Source organism: Apodemus sylvaticus, chromosome 22 (genome assembly GCF_947179515.1).
Source record: "Apodemus sylvaticus chromosome 22, mApoSyl1.1, whole genome shotgun sequence".
Classification (NCBI taxonomy): Eukaryota; Metazoa; Chordata; class Mammalia; order Rodentia; family Muridae; genus Apodemus; species Apodemus sylvaticus.
The window spans coordinates 51,977,365-51,994,672 of record NC_067493.1 but is presented as its reverse complement, the minus strand read 5'-3'; the positions used below and the strand labels follow the sequence as shown (position 1 = coordinate 51,994,672).

The window sequence follows — 17,308 nt, the reverse complement described above, 5'->3', positions numbered from 1 at the left end:
GACTGCGACGGTGGGGTGAGCGAGAAGATCCGCCCCAGATGGACCGGTGGGAAAAGCGGACGGACCCAGAGAGGGACACTCAGAGGGACCGGGACTGCAGACTGAGCCGGTTAACTTGAGAGAACCCAGGCAGCGGGATGAAGGAAGGGGACCCTAGAGGGACCGAGACAGAAACTAAGCAAAGGAGACTTCAAGGGAGGCAAGGGCAGTGAGTGGTTCTGAAACTATGCTCTTGCAATGGGTGTGAAGAGGACCTCAGGAAGGCTTAGGACAGCTGAGCGAAGGGAGGGGTCCCCAAAAGGGGCCACGACGGACGGGTGTGAGCTGAGGGACCCAGAGCAGGCACAGCACCGAGAGTCCAAAGAGAGCGGGTGAGTGAGATACCAGAGAAGAGCTTGCCGAGCGTGAAAATGGGTTTCTGACCTCGCAGCCAGGCACCTGGGGAAAAGCACCGGCGGCCTGCGCCCGGTGGCATTGAGTGGGCACAGCAGCAATGCTGACACCTGGGCGACATCGATGTTCCACTTCTAAGAACCCGAGGTCTCCCTGAGGGTTGAGTTCCAGGACACTGGAAGGGAATCATGTGTTGGGCCCGGGAGTGAAAGACGTGGATCCCAAGGGCTGGCCAAGGGCTAGCCAGACGATTTGTAGAGATTAGACCAGCGCCTCACCTCTTCTCAACAGCGCGCTGGCTTCCCATCTCTTCCCTAGAGTTCGACCTGGGGGTTCCTTAATGACAGATCTGGGGGAAAACCACAGGGGCTTGCTTCCATTCACCCCATCCCAAGTAGTTGGAAGGAGGGATTTATTTTATAAGAGCCTTGGATTAATTAAAATGTTAATTTGAATGCTCTTAAAGCATTGTGTGTGTGTGTGTGTGTGTGTGTGTGTGTATGTGTGTGTCTCGGGGGTGGGGGGTTGTTTGTTTCAGTTTTGGCTTTTTGTTTCCACTCCACAAAGAGTTAAGAAACTTCTTCCCCTTTGGCAGCCTGTCCCTATCAGTGTTTACAATGCACACTTAGGAGAACCAGAGCAGGTTTGAAGTTAGGACTGTTTAACTTTGATGTGTTAGACACAGTTGGAAGGTCGCACTCAATTTTTCAAAACAATTGCTTGGGCCAGTAAATGAATGGCACTTTCTAGGCAAACTGAGGCGCCTGATCTGCATATTCAAAGCAGACCCCCTTGGGCTATCTCAAGGCCAGGACAAAGAGCTGAGGCCACAGAAGGGGATGGGCAGAATAGCCTTCTACTCTGATGCATGTGAAAATACCATGATCCCAGTGCCAGCATATATTGACGCGGCCCCAGCCCCCTCCCCCAATGCCCAGCCCCCTTCCCCAATTCCCAGTCCCCTCCCCCAATGCCCAGTGCCAACATATATTGACATGGCCCCAGCCCCCTCTGGATGCTCCCCCAATGCACTTGTTTGGTTATCAACTTTATATTTGAAGATTTTAAGGAATCATGATTTTTTTTTCCTTCAGTTATTTTGGGGAGAGAGTACTAGCATTTACAAAGCAATGAGCTTTCATTGTGACTTTTTTTAATATATAGCTTGTATTTCAGATTTCAAAATCTTTCTTTGTTTATAATGTTGTTTCACTTTGTTGCTGTTTTGTTCATTTTAGAAACTTAAATGATGATTTTAGGGAAATAATGGAGGATGTAACTAAAATTCCATTTCTGTTGCTTAGATGTCTCCTCTGGGTCAGGTTTAGAGTGTGAGGAGTTTGAAACCCCTAAACTGAATGTGGTAACAGGACTCAGGATGCTGAGACAGAATAATTTTGAGTTAAAGGCTGGCCTGGGCTACATGGTACCAGCCTGAGCTCTAAGACTCTGTCTCAAAAGACTGAAGAAATATTTTTGCTCAAGTTTAGCACCAGACAGCTGCACCAAAACTATTATTCCTAGTCGATTCGGAATCTGCTAGGGCTTGGTCCCCAGAACAGCAGTAAAAGAAGAGGCTTGCCTGGATTTGATTTGTTTAGGTGCAGAGCGAGTGTCAAAGCCAGGCCAGTGCCAGGCAACTGACCTTCCCACTGAGCCACACTGCCAGCCCCGATGTCATTTCCATCCAAGATCTCAACGACTCTGAAATGGTTTTCAGGGGGCAATAGTAAATGAAAGGCTTGCTCTGCTAACAAGCTCTGCCTTAAGCTCTGATGCAGATTCAGGAGTGATGCTGGAAGTCCCACCCTCTAGGGATCCCACCCGCTAGGAATCTACCTGCTAGAGCTCCGCCCCTGTGAAACTCAAGTGACACTGAGAAGGGGGCCCAGCCGCAGCAAGCACAGCTTTCTTTTCAGAATTCAAAGAAGTAAAGTTAAGCAAAGTTAAGTGGGGTGGAGTGGAGGAGGGGCTGGGGAGGGGTGGGAGTAGAAGATTACACCCGTTAACTCCTGTGTCTATTTGTCCTGGGGGTAAAGGATGAGGGACGCGAGGTTCTCTGATTGGGAAGCCCAGCCCTGGCCCTTCCAGGAAGTTCTAGAAGTGTCTGATGGCGAAAATGTTTTCTCCTATCTGGTCAGCTCACTTCTGACTGGCGCAACTGGTCATATCTAAAGGCAAAACAATAAATGTATTTCCTTGTATGAAAAGGAAGTACCCTGTGCCTCTCCTGAGTCATCACCTAAGCAACCAAGACTGCCACTTTATGCCAGGGTGTGGATCCAGGGTGGGAAGGACAGTCTAGGGGAGTAAAATTCTCAGTGATAAGAGGAGTCCATAATGTTCCTCCCTGGGGAGGGGGTGTGAGAGGGGAGGGATGTGTACGAGATCTTGATACATTTGTTCATTTAGAAGCCTTGTCTCTTCTTTAAAAATCCCATGGACAAGAGGTTCAGATGAGCACTTGCATGTTCTTTGCCTTAGTCTCTGGCTAGCTGGAGCCCAGGAAACCTAATAACCCATTTTACATGTTCCTTACTGCCTGGGTCCTGTACAGTCGATCCATTGTACTCTCGGAGGCTGCCTGGCTATCTAGCATGGCTTAACAGGCAAGCCAACCCGAGAAAGCATCTCCGTTGCTTGCCAGCATTCATAAATGCATGGGTCTTCTGCAGAATAGGGTGTAGGAGTGGAGCAAGAGCTGGAGAGGTGACGCAGGACAGTCACCAAGGCTCACTTGCACACATGGGTTACAGACAGACACATTTTTCCCTTCAGAATGTTCTCCCAGTTTAAATTCTTTTCCTTCTCTCCCAAAAAGAACACAGACAGATGTACACACATATACACAGACTGTGATGGTTTGTATATGCTCAGCCCAGGGAGAGTGGCACTATTAGAAGGTGTGACCCTGTTGGAGTAGGCGTGGCCTTGTTGGAGTAGGCGTGGCCTTGTTGAAGTAGGTGTGTTAGTGTGGGTGTGGCCCTGCTGGAGTGGGTGTGGCCCTGTTGGAGTAGGTGTGTCATTGTGGGAGTGGGCTTTAAGACCCTCATCCTAGCTGCCTGGAAGCAGTCTTCTGTTAGCAGGCTCCAGATGAAAATATAGAACTCTCTGCTCCTGCACCATGCCTACCTGGATGCATGCCAGTCCCATGATGATAATGGACTGAACTCTGACCCTGTAAGCCAGCCGCAATTAAATGTTGTCCTTATAAGAGTTGCCTAGGTCAGGGTGTCTGTTCACAGCAGTAAAACCCTAACTAGAACACAGACAAACACACAGAGAGATAGCCATATGGGCACACAGAGACACATATATGCACAAACACAGAGGCTCACACACACATAGACAGATGTACATGCACACACACACAGACACACACACAAGAGGAAAGATCCTGTCTTAACATGTTTTGGGAATTCCTGAGAAAACATTTTTCAATTTGTTCTTCCTTCAGGGAGAAAATGCCTATCAGACACAGTAGTTTTGGAGTTATTCAGGGGGTGTGTTGTAGCCTGGCTGACTTAACTTGTGGTGGGCTAGACTTGTCACACATTGAATTGGCTGCCTTCCTGCTTGTGGTGATATGGTTAGCTCTTAGCCCATAGAACATTCTGTGCCTGAGTCCATCATCAGGGGTCCTGTCAGCTGACCGACCTCTCACCGCCGTGAAGAAAGGGAAATTGAACCCACCTTCAGTACTTTATTTTTTAATATCATAATTAATGGATATTCATTGGTAAAGTTCAACTCCAATGTCTTCCACTATTTTGAAGGAAACCTTTTATTCCCAGATTAAACTGAGACTCTATAGGATATAATTGTTTTTAATTATATTCGTTTATCTACTGTGTGTATGTATTGGATCACGTGTCTGTGGAGGTCAAAGGTCAACTTGCAGGCGCTGGTTCTCTTCTTCCGTTATGTGGGTCCCAGGGAATCAAACCCATGTCACCAGGCTTGGTGGCAAGTGCCTCTAACCACTGAACAATCTCACCAGTCCTATGCTTAGTTATTTCTTTTATAAGCAAGGACTTTTTAATTTATTTTATTTTATATGTGTGGGTGTTTTTCCTGAATGTGTATGTCTGTGCACACAATGTGTGCTCCGTACCTGTGAAGGGCAGCAGAAGACATTAGATGCCCTGGAACTCAAGTTAGAGATGGTCTTGAGCCATTAGTAGATGCTGGGAACTGAATCTGGGTCCTCTGCAAGAACCACCAGTGCTCTTAACTACATGGCCGTGTCTGTAGCACTCAGCCTGGATTTATGTTCATGTGTTTCACTCTCTGTCACTGGCATATGTCCATGCAAACAAGGGTGACGGCAGTTCAGATACATCTTGCTCTCCCACCACAATAGATTCCCCTAATTAAAGCAGAAAGCTTTCTTAAGTAAACAAATAACTTAATTGATCTTGGCAGTAAACACACTACACAGCATCATAGTTCATGGCCAATTTTTAGTTCTGTTGAATATAAGCCTTTTAAATATTTTTAATTTAATTTTTAATGTTTAGAGTAAATTTATTCATCCACTTCGTAAGACTATACAATATATCATGATCATATCCAGCCCAATACACGCCCCAGAAACCCTCCAACTTGTGTCCCTCCGATCTTCATGTCTGTGCCCCCCCTCCACTACCCCCCACACTCATGCATGTCTGCGTGCGTGCGTGTGTATGTGATCCACTGAGTGTGCAGGTAGCCACGGCTGCATTGAGTTCAGAGTATAATGGCCCTGTCCAGCCCCCGAGGCACCACCTCACATTCCTGCCCCTTCCACCTCACATTCCCGCCCCTTCCACCTCACAGCCACACCCCTTCCACCTCACAGCCATGCCCCTTTCCCCTTATAGCTGCTCCCCTTTCCCTCTCACAGCCATGCCCCTTTCCCTTAGAACCATGCCCTATCCACCTCACAGCCACACCCCTTCCACACACAGCCCCACCTGTCCACCTCACAGCCGCATCCCTTCCACCTCACAGTCATATCCCTTTCCCTCACAGCCACGCCCATTTTCCCTCACAGCCTATCCCTTCCCCTCATAGCCCTGCCCCATCTACCTCACAGCCTCGCCCTGTCTTCCTTACAGTCCTGCCCCATCCTCACTTTCTGGGTCCATCTACCTTAAAGCCCCGCCTCTTCCTCTCACATTCCTGCCCCATCCTCACAGCCCCGCCCTGTCCATCCCATAGCCCCGCCCTGTCCACCTCACAGCCCCGCCCCTTCCTCGCACAGGCCCACCCCTTCCTCTAGCTCTCATGTGCTTTCAGCTCCATTTTCGTCATTGCTCCCGGAGCCTTTCAGAGGCCTGGGAGGCGCAGTTGATGCACATGTGTGTTTCAGGGCAGAGCACCCACCCTTCACTTGGTGACTTGGTGTCAGTACTGTGCCTGGTTGAGTCTGCTCATTCACTGCCGCCCACTGCAGGAAGCAACACTAATCATGGGAATAAACACGAGATTTTGTTTTTTGAATGTGTAAGTACACATATTTTATTATTACGTTGATTTAGATGATGGGACACAAACTCAGAACCTCAAATACACCAGGCGAGTGCTGTGTCAGGGAGCTAAAGCTCCTCCACAGATATTTTCAAAAACTACATCGAATTAGTTTTTCTTTTTAAGATGTATTTATTATATGTGAGTACACTGTAGCTGTCTACAGACACTCCAGAAGAGGACATCAGATCTTGTTACAGATGGTTGTGAGCCACCATGTGGTTGCTGGGATTTGAACTCAGGGCTTTTGGAAGAGGAGTCAGTGCTCTTAACCACTGAGCCATCTATCTCTCCAGCCCTTGAATTAGTTTTTAAGTGATCTGGGTCATGATTTAATAGTAGTGATAGAAAGTTAAAACATGCTTTCTGAAAATTTATGCCTTTATTGTCTCTGAAAAAAATATTTTTCTGGTTTTGGTTTGGTTTAGTTTGGTTTGGTTTGGTTTTGTGACTGGGTCTTACACTGTAAGCCCAGGCTGACCTGGAACTCTCAACAGTCTTTCCTCTCAGCCTCCCAAGTTCTAGGATTACAGGCATGAGCCACCATGCCTGGCTTGCAAAACTCTCCAGACTGTATACAAGGTCCCCACTTTTCCATGTTTTTCTGGCCTGTGAGCTGAGGAAATAGATAGGCAACCTGGGAAAGACAGGCATCACCCCGCTTTGCACACCCCGGGGCAAGTGTGAACCATGATGTAGGAAGTGTGCTCACTACGTACTTGTGCATACGAATGAGGAAGTGAGTTTGTGATCCTCAGGTGAATAGGGCGTGTTCGTGCCTCCTTTCTAGTCCTCGAGGGCTAATGCTCATCAGAAGGGTGTGAAGAGGTGGGAGTGGGGGGGCAGCTGTCAAGATGGCTCAGTGTGTCTCTAACCCTGATGACTAGAGATCAGACTTTGCACTTCACGTATGGGTGGGAAGAAAGAAATGACTCCAGTGCTGTCTTCTAAACTCCACATGTGTGTGCTATGCATGCCCACATACATAGGCATGCACATATACACACACAATAAGAAATAAAATTAGAGGGGCTGGAGAATCGGCTCAGTGGTTAAGAGCCCTGACTGCTCTTCTGAAGGTCTGTGTTCAAATCCCAGCACCCACATGGTGGCTCACTACCATCCGAAATGAGATCTGACGCCCTCTTCTGGAGTGTCTGAAGACAGCTACAGTGTACTCACATATAATAAATAAATAAATCTTTTTTTTTAAAAAAAAAATCAAGCAAGCAAACAGACAAGACAAAGAAAAAATTTTAAAAAAGAAATGAAATTAGAGAAGAGCTGGGGGGTAGATAAGACAAGATACGTTGTTTACACGTATGAAATTGTCGGAGAGCAAATTAAGGCTATTCTGTGGGCTGGAGAGACAGCTCAGACATAAGAGCGGAGTGTGCCCTGTTCTCCAAGAGGACCCAGATTCAGTTCCCGCACCCACATCAGATGGCTCACAGCATCCTGTACTCCAGCTTCCAGGAACTCTGTTCTCCTTGGGTATCTGCATTCACACACACACACACACACACACACACACACACACACGTGCTTAAAAAATAATACTTTTTAAAAAGGTGTTCTATTCAAAATAAATATTCTGTAATAAAGGCTGTGGAGAGAGATAGGATTCCCTTGGACAACAGAGCAAATGTCAGTGTTTCATTGTTTGACACTCTGGAGGAAGGAAGTCTTAGACTCAGAAAGACTCAAGCACCTTCTTTGGCTTCATATTGTGCCACCTGCCTGGCCCTAAGTTAGTTGATGACATTAAAAGTGTCACATTTTTTTCATCCATAGGAGTATATAGTTCTCCAGACTCTTGGCATGAATGAATGAATGAATGAATGAATGAATGAATGAATGAAGAGCCCCCTTGGTTAACTGCCAGGCACAGTCAGAAACACATTGCCCAGTCTGCAGCGCTGGTTGCTTCTTTTAACCCCTTGAAGCCCATTTCTGTAGCCGGCTCTGCTGGGACTCTCACGGATCATTTGCTCAATTCCATGACAGCCAACTCGAGAAACAACAAGGAGTGGATTTGCACATAGGGAAACTGATGCTCAAAGAAAGTCAGCAACTTCCCTCGTGCCCAAGATCACGCAGACCATAGCAAGCTTGATCCAGATGTGCTAGATCAGTTTCCTGTTTTCCTTTCTTATTTAATTTTTTATCTATCTATCTACCTATCTATCTATCTATCCATCCATCCATCCATCCATCCATCCATCCATTTATTATATATGAGTACACCGTTGCTGTCTTGAGACACACCAGAAGAGGGCATCAGATCTCATTACGGATGGCCGTGAGCCACCGGTGTGGTTGCTGGAATTTGAACACACACCTGGAAGAGCAGCCAGTGCTCTTAACCATCGCTCCAGCACCACACCCCCACCCCCACCCTACCCCGCCTGTACTGGAGACCGAGTCAGGAGTTCTACCTCCGAGCTGGCTTTTCATATGGAAGCCCTCCATGCTCTCCCTCCACGCTTCTGTCCTCTTGTATGCATGTGGGTCTCTGCCCTGAGCCATCCCTCCAGCCCGCAGTCTCAACCTTTTGAAATACACAGATACTCTCTGACTTCCTCAGAGCAGGATTCTGGTCTTCTCCACCTGTTCAGAGCTGAAGATCAATCTCCTGGCAGATTTAGTATATCTTGGGTTTGGGCACCCTGTTTTTTTTCACACACTTATTTAGTGTGTATTGGGGGGTGCAGCAGGGGCATGCCTCTGGAGGTCAGAGGACAATGGTGGAAGTCGGTTCTTAACTCTCCCCTGAGCCTGCTCACCTACCTGCTGGCCATGCGCTTCCTGCCTTGCTGCTGGCCCCTCTTTGCCCTGCCCTTCAGTGCCTCTGCCTCTTAGCCTCCAGATTCTTCTGTTTTGTTTTTGTGTTGTGCTGGGGCTGGGCCCAGGGTCATGCATGAGCTGGACAAGTGCTCTATCACTGAAGAGCTGCTGTTGCTGATGAGATCCCTGACTACCCTCGTTGCTTCTCTCTCTTGAATTCCCGACATGCTTGTGAATGCTTCCCTTGTTCTAGAATATTCTGAGAGTCCATTCTAGGGTTTATACTTCCCTTCTTTGCAGATGTCCGTCCATCTTCCTGATTTTAGAAAGACATCTCTTATATGTCTAACCTTGCCACGGATATCTTAATTATTGAGTCATATTAAATTGTAATACTTTGGATTCAAACTAGTACTTAAGTGTAGTTATGCAGAGAGTTGCAGAATGCAATTGTCACTGCGGGTGATGTCGACAGGGACAGTTGCTAAGGGAGCACTCTACTTCTGAGCATGAGATTCACAAAGTCTGCCATCAGGCACCCAGGCCTTGGCAATATCCATGCTCATTTTCAGCATTCACTTTGACTCTCTTGGTTTTTTGAGACAGGGTTTCTCTGTGTAGCCCTTGCTGACCTGGAACTCACTCTGTAGACCAGGCTGGCCTCGAACTCAGAGATCCGCCTGCCCCTGCCTCCAGAGTTCACCTGACTATGAAAGCCTGAGGGTCTGTTACTTCTGTCCTTGGATGGTGTTTTTATTATCTGGGTCCTTTCGAGTTTTGTTCTGCTTTCTCTGGGTCTTATCAACAAATAAAGTAAGATCCTTAGGTTGGAGAGAGGGGTCAGTCTGTAAAGAGCTTGCAAGAACCTGAGTCTGTGAGTCTGGATCCTTTTTTTTTTAATTTTTGTTTTGTTTTGTTTTTCGAGACAGGGTTTCTTCATCCTGGCTGTCCTGGAACTCACTCTGTAGACCAGGCTGGCCTCAAACTCTGAGTCTGGATCCTTACCACCCAGTAAATGTAGGTGCGGGCTACTGAGACAGCCTGGCAGGAAAGGACCCTGCCACCATTTCTTAGGATGACTGTGGTGGGAGGCGGGCGCTGACTCTCATAAGTTGTCCTCTGACTCATAGTTTGACCTGTATGCTCATAGGGACACACACATTTCCACCCACATACATTCAACGTAAATAAAAATATAATTTAACAATTCTCTTTTCAATTTTAATTTAAAAAAATTTTTATGAGCATGGATTTTTGCTTGCATGTATGTATGTGCACTGCATGCATGCAGTGACTGAGGGGGCCAGAAGAGGGTGTCAGATACTCTGGAACTGGGGTTAGAGACAGCTATGTTGACAGCTGTCACATAGATTCCAGGAAGTATATCCTGGCCCTCTGCAAGAGCAGCAAGTACTCTGAACCATTTCTCCGACATCCTACCAAAAAATAAGGTTTTTTTAAAGCCAGATGTGGTGGGGCACATCTGTAATCCTGGTACTGTGGAGATGGAAGTGGGTGGATTGGGGTTTCCTGGCCTGTTTAGTGGAATCAATAAGAACAGGTGCAGTGAGAGACACTGTCTCCAAACAATGAGGTGGGAAGTGGGTGAGGAAGACACTGGCTTCGGTGGAACTCCGGCTTCCACATGCAAGCACATACAGGGTTACCCGGAAATGTATGCCTGTGCATACACATGTGTGCGCATACACACACACCCACACGCATGCATGCTTGCACACATGCACACACATGTGCACACACGTGCTTTCACACACAAATGCATGCACTCAAATGCATGCATGTACACGCTACATACACATGCACACACACATACACACATATACACAAATGCATGCATGCACACGTATGGATGCACATGCACACTCATACTCATGCACACACGCATGGATACATGCATGCATGCACACACATATGGATGTACATGCACACTTACACACACATGCACACATGCATGGACACACACATGCATGCATGCATGCACACATGCACTTCTGTGTTACATGCAACAGAAGACAGTCAGTGGTGGAGTCAGTCAGGAAAGCTTCACACCCCAATCTTCCAAAACAAAGGCCTTCCTTTCAAGAATGATCACTTGCTGAGTACAAATAAATTTGGGGTGGGTTGGTCCCCACCTTTCACACTGAATTCCTCTCCCCAGCACTTGCTAACCTCTGCCAGAGAAACAAACCATTCTGTTTGCCCTGTTCATCCTAAATCCCTCCACTAGCATTCAGGGCCCACAGAGAGATTGTTGTTTGACTCAGTGGTATCACCCAACTAGTTGTTTAGTGAATATCTGCTGAATGACTAATAGAAATCTGGCTTGAGCAGGTTCTCCAATTGGTTGGCTATAAGAGTTTCGTTATTTTGAGCATAAGGAAGTAAAAACCCTGAAGAAGGAAAATGTAGTTTAGAAGCATATTTGTGTCCATTTCACTCTCTGGATTTTTTAGGTTTGTCTTTTGGGTTAGACTTGTGTTTCTCTATTTTTGGCCACAGAAGCCAAGAAGAACACATCTTAGGCAGGAGAAAAATATATGAAAACCAATCTTTGTGAGGTAACCTTTCTGATGCCTATGTCACCTCCTTAGGCGACTTAAAGCTACAGTAATCATGAGCCCCAGCTCCGGAGCATTAGCTCCATGGGGACTTTTCAGTAGGTTTCCATTGGTTATGATATTGATGCTGCAAACTTGTCAAATCAAACTCCTCACATTAATTGAGGGGTGTTATCAGCTGTCTTTGAGTAATCGCCTTTGAAGTGCGTTTTAAGCCTGATTTAAAATAACTGAGCACTGTCCACCTCCAGTGTGCATTTTAATACCTAGGACAGGCAAGCCCTCACTTCCACGTACCGGGTTCTGAGAAGGTTTCTATCTCTTTCCACTGTCTCCCCATGTGAGCCAGACAGGCTGTGAACTTGCCATCCTCCTGACTTGGCCTGCTCAGGACAGGGCTTACTATCAAGAGGCGCCATGCCTGAAAAGTCTTCCCAGACTTCGGTGGCAGCCGGAGCGCAGTGCTCTTTCTGGAGAACACAGCTGCAGTCAGCTGGCCCAGTTGCCCTCCTAGAGCCTTCAGTCTCCACCATGTGTAGCTTCTCTTCCCCATTTATCTAGAACCCCAGCTCCCCAGTCCCAGACTCTGTCCTGTTCATCACAGCATGCTAGTGCGGAGAACCATGTTTTGAATGCCGCTGCCCTTTAACACAGTTCCTCATGTCGTGGTCACCCCAACCAGAAAATTATCCCATTGCTACTTCATTACTGTAATTTTGCATAATGTTATATTAATGTGAATATTAACATAAACTACATATATTATTAATTATAAATTAATAATGTTTTATTAATGTTAGTAATGTTAATGTGGATATGCAGGATTTGTGACCCCCCCAAGGGGTTGCTCCCCACAGGCTGGGAATCACTAAAACAGAGCAGGTGACTCGGGGTGGGCACTGAAACTGAGCCTCACCTCCTGCTGAACTGACTAGACAGCCCTCTGGTTTTTTTTTTTTTTTAAAGATTTGTTTTTTTTTTTAATTTATGTGTGCATCAGTGCACATGTAGGCGTGTTCCCAGGGAAGCCAGGAGTGGGCTTTGGATCACCTGGAATTGGAGTTACAGGTGTCTGTGAGCCACTTATAAGTGTGGGTGCTGGGATCCAAACCCCCGACTCTGGCCAAGCTGCAAGCCCTCTTCACTGTGGTGCCTTCTTCCCAGCCTCTCCCCCCACAGCTCATCTTTTAGACAGCCTCTCACTGTGTTGCCCAAGGTGTCCTTGAACTCACTCTGAAGCCCAGACAGGCTTTGAAGTCCCCAGTAGTCCAAGCAGGACTTGAACTTGGAATCATCTTGTTTCATTCCTCTCCCCCACCCCCATCACACCCACTAGGACAGGCTCAGTAACAGTAAGTTTTAGAGAAAGCATAGAAACCTGTTGAAATAAACTGTCTCTTTGGATCCGGCAGTCACTAGTGCCTAATGAACCCTTCTGGACAGCTCTCAGTTTGAGCCCAGGGTGGGAGTGTCCTAGATCCTAGATGTTCTGGTGTTGGTAGTGCCAGCCTTAAATCTCCTTCGGGTGATCACTGGTCACTGGTTCAGGGGGGTAGGGGGGGACAGAGACAGAGATAGAGAGACAGACACACACAGAGTGACAGGCAGATAAACACACACACACACACACACACACACAGAGAGAGAGAGAGAGAGAGAGAGAGAGAGAGAGAGAGAGAGAGAGCAGATTGGCACCACCCAGAGGCACATGCACCTGCAAGGGCCAATGGGCGTCAGAACAGGAACCAGCCTCCAGGCTGCTGGGCCTGATAGCGCCGCGGGGCACGCTCCTCACGCGTCTTCAGCTGTAGTTCCTCATAAGGATTTCTTGGGGCTTCTTGCAGACTTTCCATACATGGGCTTCGAAAAGAAGACGCTGCGGATTTGAAGAATAAAATGTGAAGACAACCTGACTGCTCTTCATTCTCAAGGACGGTGAGTGCCTCCTAACAGGGTGTGTCGCTCGAAAGCTCCCAGAGCTCCTAGGTAGAGAGATGATAGCACGACATTAATTCTGTCTTTATGGTGGCCGGTAGCCCGGGCTAGCGTGGCCCTGCCTGGTGTTTACATGTTCCTGCAGCAGCAGGCATTGACCGAAGAATGTCATCGATTTTTTTACATGGTGTTTGTTTAGCTATCGCTTGTTTGTTCTCTTTGATAGGAACTGAGAATAGAGGGGTTTGGGGGTTACTGGGGGTACTGGAAACTTGTTTTAGAACATTCCTTCCCCGAATGTCAAAATGCAAAGCCCTGTAAAGTGCTCTTGAGGCTCCCGGTCTGACCAGGAAGTGCTGCTCAAGTCTCACTTGAGTCTCCGTTAAGAACTTCCTTTCTCAGGAAGAAGGCGCTTGACAGCCTAGTGGTATCCTTGTCACTGACGCTGATCTCAGCTTTATCTTTCCCGTGAGCCAGAGGCAGTCTTTCGAAGAACACTCTCCTCTCGAACTTATTGGCTGCTGGGGTGAAATTAAATTTAAAGTCTCTTGTGTGTCGGCTCGGACTTCGTAGGGCCTTCTCGTTCAGGAGGTCCACTGCGAGTAAACGTAGATAGTTTTTAAATTTTACATCAAATGTCTCCTCATAAAGCGACTCGTGCCGACACACCCTTCACACACAGGAGCCGTTTAAACTTCCTGAATTTCACGTGAGCACTTAGGGCTTTCATACAGCGTCCAGCCAAGAGGCCTAAAGCTGCGAGCCGCTGTCAGACCCACACACTCACTGTGTCTAATTAGTGGGTCATCGGAGTTCAGCTTCTGTGTCAGTCTTTGGAAACTTAGAATTTTTCATTCTCCCTCTTCCCTCTGGGTGAGTAAGACCAAGGCCAGGCTGCCAACAGAGTGTCCTAACCTTGGCAGAAGAGCCCTTGAAGGAAACATTACGAATGTGCTAACAGCCACCTCCTTAAAGGCGGGTGCAGCCCACCTTAATAGACACCCCAATGGTAAAGCAACAAGTCAAGGCTACACTACACAGAGTGGCCCAGCATCCCCTCCAGACCTTAACAATCTCACTTCCTATAGTCGTCATGTCAAAGAGTGGGAAAACAGGGTCAAAGAGAAGCAGCTTCTCACATGTAAGTCCAGTCTTAGAGACACAAAGATCAAAGGGGTTGGCCAAGTTTACTTTGTTTTGCCATTTTTTTAAATCATTTTAGTGACTAGAATTAGTTACTAAAGGAGAAGAAAAAATACCTTAGCCATGAGGTCATTAATTTCCGGGACAACTCTAGTCCATAAAATGAAGTCAGATGACTCAAGCTAAGAGGTAACTTTTTTTTTTTTATTAACTATATCCCGCTCACTGCCCCTCCTCCCAGTCACCCCCTCCCACTATCCTTCCCTGCTCCCCATCTCCTCTGTCAGGGTGAAGGCCCCCCTGGTATCCTCCCCATCCTGTCAGGGTGAAGGCCGCCCTGGTATCCCCCCATCTCCTCTGTCAGGGTGAAGGCCCCCCTGGTATCCCCCCCATCCTGTCAGGGTGAAGGCTGCCCTGGTATCCCCCCATCTCCTCTGTCAGGGTGAAGGCCCCCTGGTATCCCCCTATCTCCTCTGTCAGGGTGAAAGCCCCCTGGTATCCCCAACACCCTGGCATCAACTCCTTGTTGATGTACCCTCTCCCGCTGAGACCAGACAAGGCAGACCAGCTAAAAGAACATAGCCAGGGACAGCTAGACAACAACTTTTGGCACAGCACACACACACACATACATACACACACACACACACACACACACACACACACACACACACTTGGAACCCACATGAAGACCAAGTTGCACTTTGGTTACATATGTGGCGGGAGGAGGGGTGGGGGGATAGGTCTAGCCCATGCATGCCTTTTGGTTGGTGGTTCAGTCTCTGAGAGCCCCAAAAGTTGGGGGCGGGATAGAGGGGGGGAGGTAACTTTTAACGGACAGCCCGTTACTTTGTATGTTAACATTAGTCTAAGTAATTCTCCTCCAAGGGAAAGCTGCCTTAGTGACTCTTCAGCTCCTTTTATCAACTCTGCTAGGCGATAGGAACAAGGATTAAGGGAATTGTGTGTGCTGACATGCAGCCCTGGACAAACTCAGGCAAGCGTCTTCCATGACTGATGTGTAAATCCATTGTTGTCATGTTGCGTAGGAGGCATCGATCCTTCAAGATGCGTGTGGTGGATACTGCTCAGGGCAGGGGGAACGAGGCTATCTAAAGAAAAGAGGAAATTAAAATGTTCAGATAACCTTTGAAATATGATGCCAAAGTGTGTGCGTGGAAGGGAGGGAGACAAATGGACAGACAGACAGACACACTACGAATTGTAGCCTCTCAGAAAGCCTCCAGAATAGGCTGAATGTAGATTTCAGTCCAGAAGTGTCCTGGTCTGAGCTGGGTGTGGGGAGAGGAAGTGGGTGGGGCCTCACCCGACAGACAGATGACAGCAGATCTTAATTGAGTCAGGGAAGGTGGAAGTCCCTGGCCACATCCCATTCATCTGCACCTGTTGATTTAGCCCGTGGCTGCACTTGGTGGGTCCCGTCCAGGTGACGAGACTCACTCTCCAGAGGACACAGACACAGCCTGGGCTGACCCTCCTCTCTGGTTTCCCGTGGTCCTAGTCCTTATCTCTGGCCTGCAAAGATCACACGGACCCCTTTCATGCAAGGCCACATGTAAGGGGGTTGGGGAGGCAGCTTCGAGGTGAGATGCTGTATTTCCTCTTTTAATCATTACAGAGTTCGTTTTTTGAGAACATCCCTGTGCATGGGGACCATCACATGAAATGTTAAGTCAAAACCAAAAAGAAAATCCTGTGAAGGGGTCTGAAGTTTTAAGTTGTTCTGGTTCAGCCTTGGTGGCGACATAGAAGGAAGCTTTGCAGAGGGGGCGTTGATATCTGGGCCCAGGTACTTAAAAAAATGCAAAGGCAGTTGTTCTTAGAGGAGTCTTGGAAATGTATGTCTGTGTGTGTATGTATACATACACACACATATTACACACACACATACCCTTATAATGTACATATGTGTATATATAATTCATGCATGCATTATAAATACACATACACATGTATATACGCACATATACACCTGCTAACCTCGCAGAAGCATGGGCCTCAAACTAAAACATGGGCATGAGTCAGAGTACCTGCCTCCCGAGATCATGAAGGAATTACATGAAATAATGTCTGCAAGGGCCAAAGTTGATCATATATCAAGGGAGGAGCCTGTGACTGATATCTGGCAGCCGTGTTCATTCTTGCTGCTTTGGGGTAACACAGGTACCTTTCACAGCTTTACCAGAAAATGACCGATCATGTGCATGTATAATTAATATATGTAGGGGTAAATAATTAATAATGAGTACCGCCCCACCAGGCCGCTGCACTAAGTCCCGGCGGGTCCAGCTCAGGATGACTCTCACTGTCTCTTTCTGCCAATCTCTTTCCGCTAGCTCTCACAGCATCCCAGCTGTGTTTCCTCTCCGCCACAGACTGAAAACCGTGGGAATCCCACGCTCCCGCTCTACACACAAATACCTGGTAACGCTTGACTCTTAAATAGTTAACCAAATATACTTATGTATATAAAACTCCCAATTACATAACGCTGATTTACAGTGATAAAGGTCTTATCCCAATTTTCTAACCTCTCCAAAACACCAGAAATATGTCTGAAGCCATCTGGATATCCGCGCCTTCCTCTCTGCCCAGCTCCTCTGGTCCACCCAGCCTCTCTCTGCCCCTCACTTCTCTTAGCTGCTCCTCTTCTCTTCCCTCTAATCACTGACCTCTCTCTGCCTCAATGTGAATGGATAGGAAATATCTTGCAACATATATATATATACGTATGCATATGTGCACATATATACATATATGCGTATGCATATATATTTTGTATATATGTATATGCAAAATATATATGTATATATACAAAATATATATACATATATATTTTTTGAACCAAGAGGTCTTTTTTTAAGCCAAGCTGCATTTGCCCCACAGGTTGTCCAGTCACTGGACAGTCTCAGGGAACACTTTCTAAAGCATGCAGGTGC

At 47.2% G+C, this 17,308-nt stretch overlaps 1 protein-coding gene across 1 annotated transcript in view; it reads left to right on the top strand.

The window, feature by feature from the left end:
• The window catches only part of Taok3 (TAO kinase 3), a 159,154-nt gene that overhangs the window by 571 nt on the left and 141,275 nt on the right, over positions 1 to 17,308 (top strand). Inside the window, exon 2 of the mRNA XM_052168754.1 lies at positions 13,115 to 13,205. The gene's annotated coding sequence lies outside the window, so the exon portion shown is untranslated. The remainder of the gene's footprint in view (positions 1 to 13,114; positions 13,206 to 17,308) is intronic.